Raw genomic sequence first — 12,230 nt, 5'->3', positions numbered from 1 at the left:
CTGTCACTTGATCATCAGGCCATAAAAGTTCACTATACCCACACATATCAGCTTTCTGGTCTTACTAGATTAACACTCCAGTATCATTCCCTGTGATTTTCTTAGCATCACATCCTATATGAACACTCAGAAAGGAGGAGACAATAACAAAGAGCCCCTGTAAGCATGGTTCAGATTGTCATTCAGAATCAGAGTCCAGGCTGTTCATAACAGCTTGCTATTCCTGTCCTCATTGGTAACTCTCTATACCCCTAAAGATATACCCCAGGAGGGGGACTGTTAGTAGCCTGGCAGTTAGAGCTAGGTTATACTGTTTATAGGGTCTGGAGCAGAAGTCTTATGAGGAGCGGCTGAGGGAGCTGGGATTGTTTAGCCTGGAGAAAAGGAGGCTGAGGGGAGACCTTATCGCTCTCTACAACTACCTGAAAGGAGGTTGTAGAGAGGTGGGGGTCGGTCTCTTCTCCCAGGTAACAAGTGATAGGACAAGAGGAAATGGCCTCAAGTTGCACCAGGGGAGGTTTAGATTGGATATTAGGAAATTTTTCTTCACTGAAAGAGTTATCAAGCATTGGAACAGGCTGCCCAGGGAATTGGTTGAGTCGCCATCCCTGGAGGTATTTAAAGGACGTCTGGATGAGGTGCTTAGGGACATGGTGTAGTGGTGGTTTTGGCAGTGTTAGGTTTACAGTTGGACTCGATGATCTTAAAGGTCTTTTCCAACCTATACGATCCTGTGATTCTGTGATTCTGTTTAAATGGACCCCAGCAAGATGCTGAGCAGAGAATGCAGAATCAGAAGCCTGCAAAAGACCCAGTTAAATTCTGGACCAAGGATAGCAACTAATGTCTGCCTTAAAAATATGAAGTGTGCAAAAAGCAGCAGGTCCATCATTATTGTCAAATCCTTAATCAAAAGTATCTCCCTTTGCAGGGTTTTTGTGCAAGAGATATAAAGCATTTCAAAGCAGAAAAGAGCTTACGTACAAATTTAAAAAAAAAAAAAAGAAAGAAAAAAAAAGGCCCAGCCCTCTTCTACCTAGTCCTGCTCTCAGAATCATCTTCAACTATCCCACCCTCCAGAAACTTCCCTGAGGTTTCAGTTCTTGGCCGTGTCTCATTACCTCACTCCAGACACCTGCATAAGGTTTAAACTTTGCTAATGCAGTTCAGCTGAAGCCTCCTCACCCCTTCCAATGACAACAGCATTGTTTTTTAAATCAGTTTTGTAAAGAACTAGTACAACTCATTACACTCTTTTTCCTGCTGGCTTTTGACTGAAATGGGTAAATAGAAGTCTGGTGGAATCTGTAAAAGCAATGTATTATTTGACAGAGATACAATTTTTTCAAACTCTTTGAATTCACAACAGCATCATATCTTTGATATGCTATATATATTTCATGACTATCCTGTTTGTGCTATGGTCCTCATTGAAGAGATGGGCGATCTGAGGTATGGAAAACTGATTTGGCTTGATATATGGCAGGCAAGGCAAGTGAATGGCAAGGCCCAGATGTGTAGGCTGTTCATCCTTTGTATTCCCACCAAATGTTCCCACAAATGCCCTCTTCTCTTCCTTTTTCCCACTCAAGTTCAAATTTTTCATTTCCTACCTGACTCTACAGTTACTTATCTTTATGTGGAAACCTCTGTGGTTGTTTTGCTACTAGACAAGTTTACATTTTAATAATTGCCTATGCAGAATTACACAAGCTGGGAAGGCAAAGGATTAAGTACAAAACCGACATTCCAAAACAGGGTGAGCTTCCCACTGTAGAAATAACAATGGTAATTAAAGAGGAGTTTTGCAATTATAAAAATGCTTTAACTATGAAAAGGAAATAAATGAAAATACTCTTGGTGTCGCTAACATCCTTGTATGATGAAACAACTACAAGCTAGTGTTCTTAAAGCATCGTTTACAGGGAGAAAGTAATAAGCCAACAGGCTCTAAAAGCAGATGAATTACCATACATGAGTTAGCATTCCCCCCATAAATGTATCAATGTGCGCCTTATAAATACTGTCAAAATTTCCCTTTTGTGGTTACAAGTGGTATGCCAGTTAAAAACCCCATAACCTTTATATACATACTTTCTGTATTTCAGTTGTGTGCATTCAGTTATACAGTCCTCTTTAACCTATTAATATACTCAGTATCTTGTTTATATATGAAGAAGTTCAAGACACAGAATGTCTTTTTTGAATGAAGAAAATTTCTCATCAGAATAAGATGTGGCTAGCAATCTGTTCCCCTTAATAAGGATGTCATTAAAGAAGAAAAAGAGTGTTTTGACTGACCATCTACTATGCATGAAAAACATGCGGATCATGATGTAGTCTATAGCAGCTAGCTCATTCAGGGTCAGCTCCCAAAATCATGGTCATAACTGGTACAGAAACATCTGGCTACTATCACGTTCTAATTTGTTAAAGCTAATCCTCTCTCACAACCTTATGGTCACGCAAGATGGGGTGCAAAAAGGTGTGCAGAATTCCCTGTTTCCAGTTTAAGTTCATCAATTTAGTTGCTTGCTTCCAAAATCCAGAGACCCGAGATGCTCAGAGAATTTCTCCACAAACATGCCTTTCCTTAACGTATCATAGGCAATGGGGCTTGGATTTATGGGGGTTTTTTTCTTCAGCCTACATGGGCTATCTGACCTCAAATAACATCTTCCAAAAGAGAAAAAAGGAAGGCATGAAGGAAAATGCCTGCTTTTTCATGCCAATCACACATTCCACTGCCTTTTTAGTTTCTGTCTCCTGAAAGCTCTGTTTAAATATGACTTCCTACTTGTTCGTAGAGTGGTTATTTTGTATGGAGTATCATGGCTCAGAGTATATGGCTCAGAAATAAACATCTTGTCAAACACAAAGCAACACAGACTGATTTATTCAGCAATACGGGGAGTGGTTCTAGCATATGATGAACTGAAAAGCTACACCCAGATTTATTAACCCCAGAAACTAAATGTCTTCCTGATTTTAATATTTTTGTCTATTTTTATCTAAAAGCAGAAATACGCTGTTTATCTCTCCCTGAGGATATATACTTTATTAAATGCAATATATACATACTTTATCTGCTTATGTTTCTGCAAGTGAATTGGAGGCTTTATCCCTGGCTTGTGACTATTGTTCATGTTCTGAAATATGTTCTAGCAGTTCTGGTTTTCTTGCATCTGTATGTTAAAAAATATTCTCTCTTTAGCATGGCAAAAAAGTTGTTCACAGCCACAAAGCCAGTATTTGGTTTTTAGGGCTCTTAGCATATGGAGTATGCTTGTAGGAAGGGCCGTAAGAGGAAAATATGTATACTGGAATTCAAACAGTTCCTACAGTTGTTTCTCAAGAAGTAAATTCAGTGATGAGAGAGAAAAGCAGAAAGAAAGAATTAAAAATGTCCAAAAAGGACAGGCACTTTGGATCAAGAGCGATGCCTTTTAAATCTGTACATGCCTGAGAATGTGAGCAAGGATACTGGATGTGCACACATGCATGCAACAGTTAGCAATCTACAGGAATATGTCTGCATTGATGAATCAGCTCCTTTAATAAGTACATTTAGCACCACTCTGCACAGGGAAATTTCAGGTAGGTAAAGGCTCCTAAGAGAAAATTGCAGTTGGTATCCTCAAATCTTGATATTTACCACTCGTGAAAAATGTTAGGCTGCCAGTGTGAGGCAGTACAGTGCTTCATCTACCCATTGAGGATAAGACTGAAAACAAAGATTCAGTGTTTGCCTAAATGGACAATGGAGATAGATAGTCTTGTGTTAACTCCACTCATAGACTGAGCCAGCTAGACATGCACCAGCTGTGGTATAGAGACACTGCCCGTTAGTGCTGTGCCTGAGTTAATAAGCATAGCTGCAAGGCTGTATATTTTACTTCAGACCCTTTGCCAAGACATAAGATAGTGTGTACTCGTAGATACAGACACTCAAATTACATTCCAGTTTCTGCCTTGGCTTGATGTTTTCAGATAGGTTCCTTTGGTCAGAATCTTCCAAACAGCCTGCAAGTTTGGATGCCTTCATCATTGCAGGAAATCAGGCTTATTCTTAGGAAGCAAATCACTTACATTTGGCTGATACATCTAAGGCTGTTTTGCGGGAACACAAAACTTGCACTGGCTGTTTTTGAAAATGTTACTGTCAAAACCTTCATGCTTCTAATTTCCACCCCTGCAACTGAACAATATAACTCTCCACAAATATTTAAAGAATATTCTTGAATACTTCTGTAATAAATGCTGTAATACTAATAATAATTTCAAAACTGAAGATAAGCTTTCCTGGCTTGCTCTGTGCAGGTATATCAGATTCTTGGTCTTCACTTACCTTGGCCAAGTTGGCTACCTTGGCAAAGTTGGCTAAAACCATGTTCAGATACAAAGAGCTCTAGCCTGTAAACAGTCTTGTATGCAAAATAGCTAAGGTGAAATTCATCACAGTGAAGACCAAGTCTTGTACTTAGGAACAAGAAATGAAATACAATGTGAAAATAACTGGCAAGACAACAAAAAACATCAACAAGACTTGAGGCCTGTATTAAACCACAGGCAGAATACAGATTAATGATATGACACTGTTGCAAAACTAAAATTAAAGGAAAGAAAAAGTAGACCACTGTCATGCCAGCATATGCCACCAGGAATATTCTATATAAAAGACAGTAATTATTTTTCTTCACTAAGTCTTATTAAGATTTCAGCTGGAACATTGCATTGCATAAGAGTTTTTGTTACCATGCTTTTCAAAAAGCTAAAGAAAAGCTGGATAAAGTCCAAAGTGGAGAAGAAGAGGTTCAGAAAATATAACCTACGAAGAGAGATTGAAGAAATTGGGTTTGTTTAGTCTAGAAGACTGAGGGGAGACATGATAGCAGGCTTTCATGCATGAAAGATTGCTTGTAAGGGGACAGCAACCAATCTCTATGTCCACTGAAGGAAGGACAAGAAGAAATCAGAGCAATTTGCAATAAAGAAAACCGTATTATGATAGCACCTCTACAAGTAGAGAGGTGTAAGCAAACTGCGTGGGGAAGCTGTCAAATTTTACTGAACAAAAAGTTTACAAAACCAGGTTGGGCAATTATCTTTTTGGGATGATCTGCTATACTTGAGCCTGGTTTATTGTAGAAGACTGGATTAGACAGACAATCATCTGAGATCTCAATCCCATTTTTCTATTCTTTTCCCTTGCATTGCTGCTATCATACTAGAATACTGTCTACAACACAGAATTTTTACACAAACAAGTAGTAGTTTGGGTTTCTTTGTACTTGTATGCCATGTTGCATATCTTCTCATCTCACCTAGCTCTCTGTGCTCTGAGATGCCATTTGACAGCCCCAGTTCCTCCCCATATTGACAACCTCATCTATCTACTCTATGTCCTCAGTTCCCAGCTTACTTCATCTGCATATTGTCTGGGAATAAAGAAGCAAAACATTGGGGCTGGTTAAGAGTGCATGCAAATAAAAAGCATGGATGGAGCAGCTGACTGGCCACCTGGCAGCTGACTGGTTCATAGAAGCAGCTGACTGACACCTTTACCTGTGTAATTTGGGTTGTCTGTCTTTACCCAGCTGCCAATTTTCATGTGACTCGTTAGAACTTCCTTAAGATTTCTGCTCCTCTGTCAAATTTGTGTTTGATTGTGTTTGAAAACAGATTTAAAGTTATCGGGTGGGGGGGGAAGAGAGCAGTCTGTTACACAGATGTAGCCAAACAGACATAGACTGTGACCACACATGCCTCATTTCCTTACAAAATGAGGCAAAAAAATCTACTCCTACTAACTCCACTTCATTCAAATCAAAGATAAAGTAATTTGGATGTCTACTATCTCAGGTCCTAGCAACTATTTCCACTGCCGTGCTTGTTAGACTGAGGTGCTTGCTAATAAAAAGAGGCTATAAAAGAATAGCTAGGCTGTGAATTTAGGGCCCACATGTCCCACAGTCATTTCCTAGAGGACTTCCCTAATATTGAGTGAAAGCGTCCCTAGGCAGAATTGTTGTAGAGCAGTGCTTGTGCTTTAGTTCTTTTCTGTAGACCAAGCCCTTAGCCTCAAAAGAGCCATAGGAAGTTTTCCTCACTAAAGATCAAATGATTTGGTTTCTCTAATGTTACTGGGAGTTGCCAGATTGTCCTATTTCAGATATTCTAGGAAGTTTTGTTTCAGTGAATGTAGAGGTGGCTGGATAGTGGGAAAGATCAGTTTTATTTTTTCAGGGGAGAGAGGGAGGTATGTGCTACACATCACACTTGTTTATCTCCTGGATGACTCTCTCCAGAACAGCTTACTCTACTCCACATGCTGTGCAGCTAGGCAACACTATGGTATCAAACAAACTGCAAAGACAACTTTCTCAAAATTTCCTCCCATTCCCAATAGTAATTAATGTGACACAATCTGGGATATGACTGTCATTGCTACAGGTATTACGCTATATGCGATTAGAATTTAGAAGGCATGAGTCACAGCAGGCTGCACTTCTAATAAAGCAGTGTAAGAACCTGATCCTGAAGAATTTTATTCATCTAGTAGTCCTTATTCATTTAAGCAAGTCACAGAATCACAGAATCACAGAATCACAGAATCATATAGGTTGGAAAAGACCTTTAAGATCATCGAGTCCAACCATAAACCTAACACTGCCAAAACCACCACTACACCATGTCTCTAAGCACCTCATCCAAACGTCCTTTAAATACCTCCAGGGATGGCGACTCAACCACTTCCCTGGGCAGCCTGTTCCAATGCTTGATAACCCTCTCGGTGAAGAAAAATTTCCTAATATCCAGTCTAAACCTCCCCTGGCGCAACTTGAGGCCATTTCCTCTTGTCCTATCACTTGTTACCTGGGAGAAGAGACCGACCCCCACCTCTCTACAACCTCCTTTCAGGTAGTTGAAGAGAGCGATAAGGTCTCCCCTCAGCCTCCTTTTCTCCAGGCTAAACAGTCCCAGCTCCCTCAGCCGCTCCTCATAAGACTTCTGCTCCAGACCCTTCACCAGCTTCGTTGCCCTTCTCTGCACACGCTCCAGCACCTCAATGTCCCTCTTGTAGTGGGGGGCCCACAACTGAACACAGTATTCGAGGTGCGGCCTCACCAGTGCCGAGTACAGGGGCACAATCACTTCCCTACTCCTGCTGGCCACACTGTTTTTGATACAAGCCAGGATAAATAAAGTCAATGGGGCTAATGATGTATCTAAAAATTGCAGGAATGAGAAAGGCTTTGCAGGATTCAACACTGCTGTTATGACCTCTGGGACAAAGAAAAGGCTAGACACAATCTGAAATTGCAAGAAATGTGCCCATATTTTCTATGCATTTTTCATCTTATGTATGTACATTATGCAGCTTGCAGTTCCATTAAGTAGCAGACTGCATGGGAGTTTCAACTGGGGCGTGTCAAGGATTCTTAGTCATAAACTTCATAGATCACTCTATTTGCTCAAAATAATTTCTTGGCAAGATATCTTACTTCCCTGCCCCCAAGGCATTGTTTGTAATAAAAGCCTGCAAATAACTATACCAGGCAATTTTGTTATTCAGTCTCCTTCCTCAACATGAAATAGAATCTCTTCCAGTCTGTGTTCTTCCTAAAGTGTCTGCTGTTACTCTGTACGTGCACACTGTGCAACAGCTGCTGCGTCAAACTGCTGCAGACACTTCTGCAAAATAAGGGAATGACTAAATGCAAGTACTTTTTATTTTACAGCTCAACAGTGAAGTTCAGCATTTGCCTTATCTTGTTAACCTAGACCAAGTTCATAACACAGATAAACTGTAATATAGGATGCTTTTCGTGAAAGTAGAAAAAGGCAGACAGCTACATACGTTGTGATAACATGGAGAGGACTTTGGAAATTACAAAACAGGCTTTTTATTTTATATTTCAGTCCTTTCTAGACACTATATTTTAAGCAACTGGCCTTTAAGAAACTCCCAGGCACATCACTTCCTGGCACAAATTTAATCTTCCTTCTCAGGAGCACATTACTGTCTATTCATCACTTCTCTTAGTTATTTTAAATGCGTATCTCTCAAGTTGTGTAATGACAGCACAGTCCTTTTTTAATATACCTATTATTCACTTTCTGTACCACATGACTGCCAGCAACACACAGCTATGTATTGCACAGATCTTTCAATGCCTTGTTTCCTGCTGCTTAAAAGATATTATGCAATATTAAGTAATGGCATTATTAAGAGTGCTCTACTAGACCCATGAATAATTGATTGCTTCTGCCTAATTAAAAGAAAAAAAGAAACAGAGAAAAGGTTTGTATATGATATGGCATTTTGTTCAAATGTGGTTTCAGGTTGTGGTAAAATGTATATGTTCTGTCTTGTGTATAATCGAGTCTTGCCTGATTGTGTAATACGAAGTTAATGCTGGAGATGAGAGATGCTCTGTTTGATAGGTGAACATAAACTTAAGTCTCTTTTTTACTTCATCTGTGATTATCTTGAGAGGAATATAAGCTCTGCAGCTGCTTGTTTACAACACATAAAAACACACTGGGACACAGACTGCTAACGGATGCAAACGAGCAGCTTTCATTCACTTCATGGGATCAAAGGTCCCAGTATATAAATGTACAAACATACGTACTTATGCTCACCTCTGCTGAGTAAAACATTTGAAAATGCATGTCCACAAGTATGCTCTGAATTCTAATGAAAACCGAGGAAACTCTACCATGCGCTTGAATTTGAATACATGCTCTAATGATTCACTCACTAGAAATACGTTACTGAGGCAGAGACGAGGTGCCTATATCTAAGGTTACCTTTGATCCACTGCTGACAAAGGAAGTACATGAAAAAGCCTTTTGGTAGGGAATACTAGGTTTTTTCCTCTTTATTCCTTCATAGACAAAGGAGAACCACTTGAACTTTGAAGTACAGTAAACGTTTTTAGTTTCAGGAACAGAGTGGGGGGGTATTTTTTGCTTCATACTGCAAATTCTAATTATTTCTTTAAAATATATGCTTCTTCCTTCTAGGGAAAAAAAGCTTAAAAATTATGGAATGGCTTCACTTTTTCTCTGGTATTACAGTAGTACAAATCTGTATGCAACTCCTGTAAGAAAATCCTATCTCTACAGTTAATTCCTCTAAAGCATATTCTTCTCATCAAACGGGAGTACCTTTTGCCAACCCCAAAATCTCACTAATAGTAAATAAATGTACTGCGCGCCCATTATAATTCAGAAGAAATGCAGCTACAAATATCTCTGCTTATTAAGGGGTTAAGGCTCAGCTCAGTAAGCTAGCTATCCATTAATCAGACACTGCTATTTCCCACACATTTTTTGATATGGGAACAGGTCTGCATTTGATGCAAGAACTTCACAGACAAAAAGTATCCAAGCTAATTTGTGTATGCAGGCAGCTTACAGCCCTGGTTCGCATAGGGAATATGCTTGCAAAGAAAGAACGCTGGTAAGCAGGGTATCCTTGTCAAGCACATATACACCAACATATTTTTTAACTGTAATTTATGTCGAGTGACTCTTTCACAGACATGACATAGATTTGCCGAACAACAATGTCCTGGATTCCACCCCAGAGGGAAAGGGTTATGCCCTGGCATTCAAATCTGCACTCCTCCAACAGGTATCTATCTCCTCGGGGAGCTAACCATTAGCTTCCTTACTGACAGCACAATAAATGCCTACAAAGGATACGCCACAGAAGGTCGTCCATGGTGAGATCCTCCTCACCTGACTTTAGCCACTAAAACTAAACTGGTTAGCTGTTTCTTTAGGAAGCACAAAGCACCTCTAGGAGGGGATTTATACTGTCTTAAAATAAATGAGATCTTCTGAAGATTCTATTTAACAGAGGAAGGACCTAAGCAGCAAACCTGGACTAAAAGTCTACCTTTCAGATAGTAGGCAAAATGAATTCCACCAAAAACAAGCCAAAATAATTTTGCGCATCATAAAAACTTTTTATATCTTTGCTAAATTGTAAAATGATAATAATAATAAACAACCCAGCCCTCTGTATCTTCAATGCTGTGCCATGAAGTTGATATTTTATATATATGTTTAGATTCATATACTTTACATCTTTACAAAAAGGTATATTATATATTTTTAAAGCTTTCCTGCTATGTGACTAAAACTTGGCAGATAAACTGGTGTGAATTGTTTTAATATCATGCATTTCAGTAGCATCATTCCAATGTACATTGTCTGCCCTATTACCCCTAAATTATAGTTTAGCAAAGGTTATTAAGATTCTTTTTTCTATTTATGTAATTTTAAATGAAAAGAAAAAAATCTCTTTCTGTGTGCTAGGGGATAACATTATAAAGAGATTCTAGACAGAAGGTCTTAACCAGAGAAAAGTTCACACAAATTAATCTCTTTTTTTAAGTCAATAAAGAGTTTATAAAAAGCTCTGACATTTTTCACTGAAGGCTTTATGCAGTAAGCAAAATCATTCTGTGTACAATAACTGCAAGAGTCCAAATTAATTCTGCGTATATCACTAATTAAATGAATGGTACTGCAATAGAAATTAATTATTCAAATTCTGAGGGTATCGTGAACATATTAACTAAGTTGGAGCCGATGACTACAATGGAGTGAGACCACATTTACACTCACAGAAGTGAAACCATTATCAGTGTTCTCCCGAATACTTACTATATATCCATTACTTTTTTCCAACTACTATTTTTTACAGTCTCAAATGAAGCAATACTAAGAAGCTTTGGACTTGTAAGTATATTCTACAATGAATATTCAATGAAAATATAAAAGGACCCTGAACTCAAGAGAAAGTAAGGAAAGGATCTGACTCCAGGATTCATGGCAAGAAAGTGAATGACGGATTAATCACATAAAATATCCGTGCACTCCCAAGACCCGGCTACCAGTTTTAACAGAGCTCACATTCTTGAACACATCCAAATGACAACAGGTAAATTCCACTAAAAGTGTTTCAACAAGTCAGTCATATCTTGCCTACAAGAGCAGATCTAAGTGTCAAATTCCGGCATCAGCTATAAGGGTGTAAACTGGTATTAGCTCCACAGAAGTCAACAAAGCTAGGTTTACACACTGTGATAAGAATTTGAACCTAGAAGTGTAGGGCGTGCTGAAATTATGGGTCAGATTTTGACCTCAATCATTGTGGTGTATTTCTGGTATAGTTCAAAGTTGGTCTGGTATAGTTCTGGGATAGTTCAAAGTTGAATTCATGTTTTATAGGCATTATTTACATTTTAAAGATGGGTCCAAATTACAAAATCTCACAATACCCATCAAGCAGGTGTATTCTGACAAAAGATTACAGATTCATCCACACACCTTTGGATGAAATAAGAGATAAATTTTGGACATTATTTTTCTTTTTTAACTGGACAGTTCCTGGTTGCTGGCCCCAATCTCCTCACTTAATGTAAAACCACTTTAGAGGTTGTCTCACTGTCTTTCAAATCTAACCTCGGCTTGACTTACTGCCACATGAAGAAAAGCTTGATCGTAACACCCCAGGCTCCAAGACACAAGCTCACATGAGCAGCAAGCCCCTTTGGCTTCCATGAGACAATCCATCAGAGAAACTCACTGGTATATAAAGGGCTTAGTGGGATGACCACTAAGAATTACAACTACCTGTCAATTAAACCTGTCCAGGTAGGAGCAGTCAGTGTCTCTTTCTTGCTCGCTCTCTCTCTTGCTGATTTTTTTTCCCTGGCAGGGCTCTCATTGTTACCATCATCTCTCTTCTCTCTCAGTTTTTTATCTTGAGACACTTGAGGTTTTTCTTCTATGAATCATTATACAATAAAGAGGCCTACTTCAGATGGTATACTCTATCTCTGAAGTTAAAAGGGCAGACAATCATTTTGGCTTTACCCTAATATACACAATTCTGCAGCTATCTCATTCTTTGGGTCAAGAATTTCCCAAGGCATTTCCTGGGATAATCTGTAGAGCAGCAGTGCCTCCTCATACATTAGCCAGTCCGATTGCCTGATGTGTTTTACACAGTTCAGTTTAGAGTCCAACTCAGTCAACTGCTCAGGGTTGCCAAGCTCACTCCAAGCGCACGCAATTGCCTGACGAGGTCCTTCTCGTTCACTGACACTCAGCTTTCCACAGGAGCACATGCCAAGCATACAAAGGCCGGGGAATGCAGAGGAATTAACCATTTTTGGAATTCAATTACTTCAGAGCTGTTTCAC

This window comes from Mycteria americana, chromosome 5 (genome assembly GCF_035582795.1).
Source record: "Mycteria americana isolate JAX WOST 10 ecotype Jacksonville Zoo and Gardens chromosome 5, USCA_MyAme_1.0, whole genome shotgun sequence".
Lineage (NCBI taxonomy): Eukaryota > Metazoa > Chordata > Aves > Ciconiiformes > Ciconiidae > Mycteria > Mycteria americana.
This window is presented reverse-complemented; position numbering follows the sequence as displayed.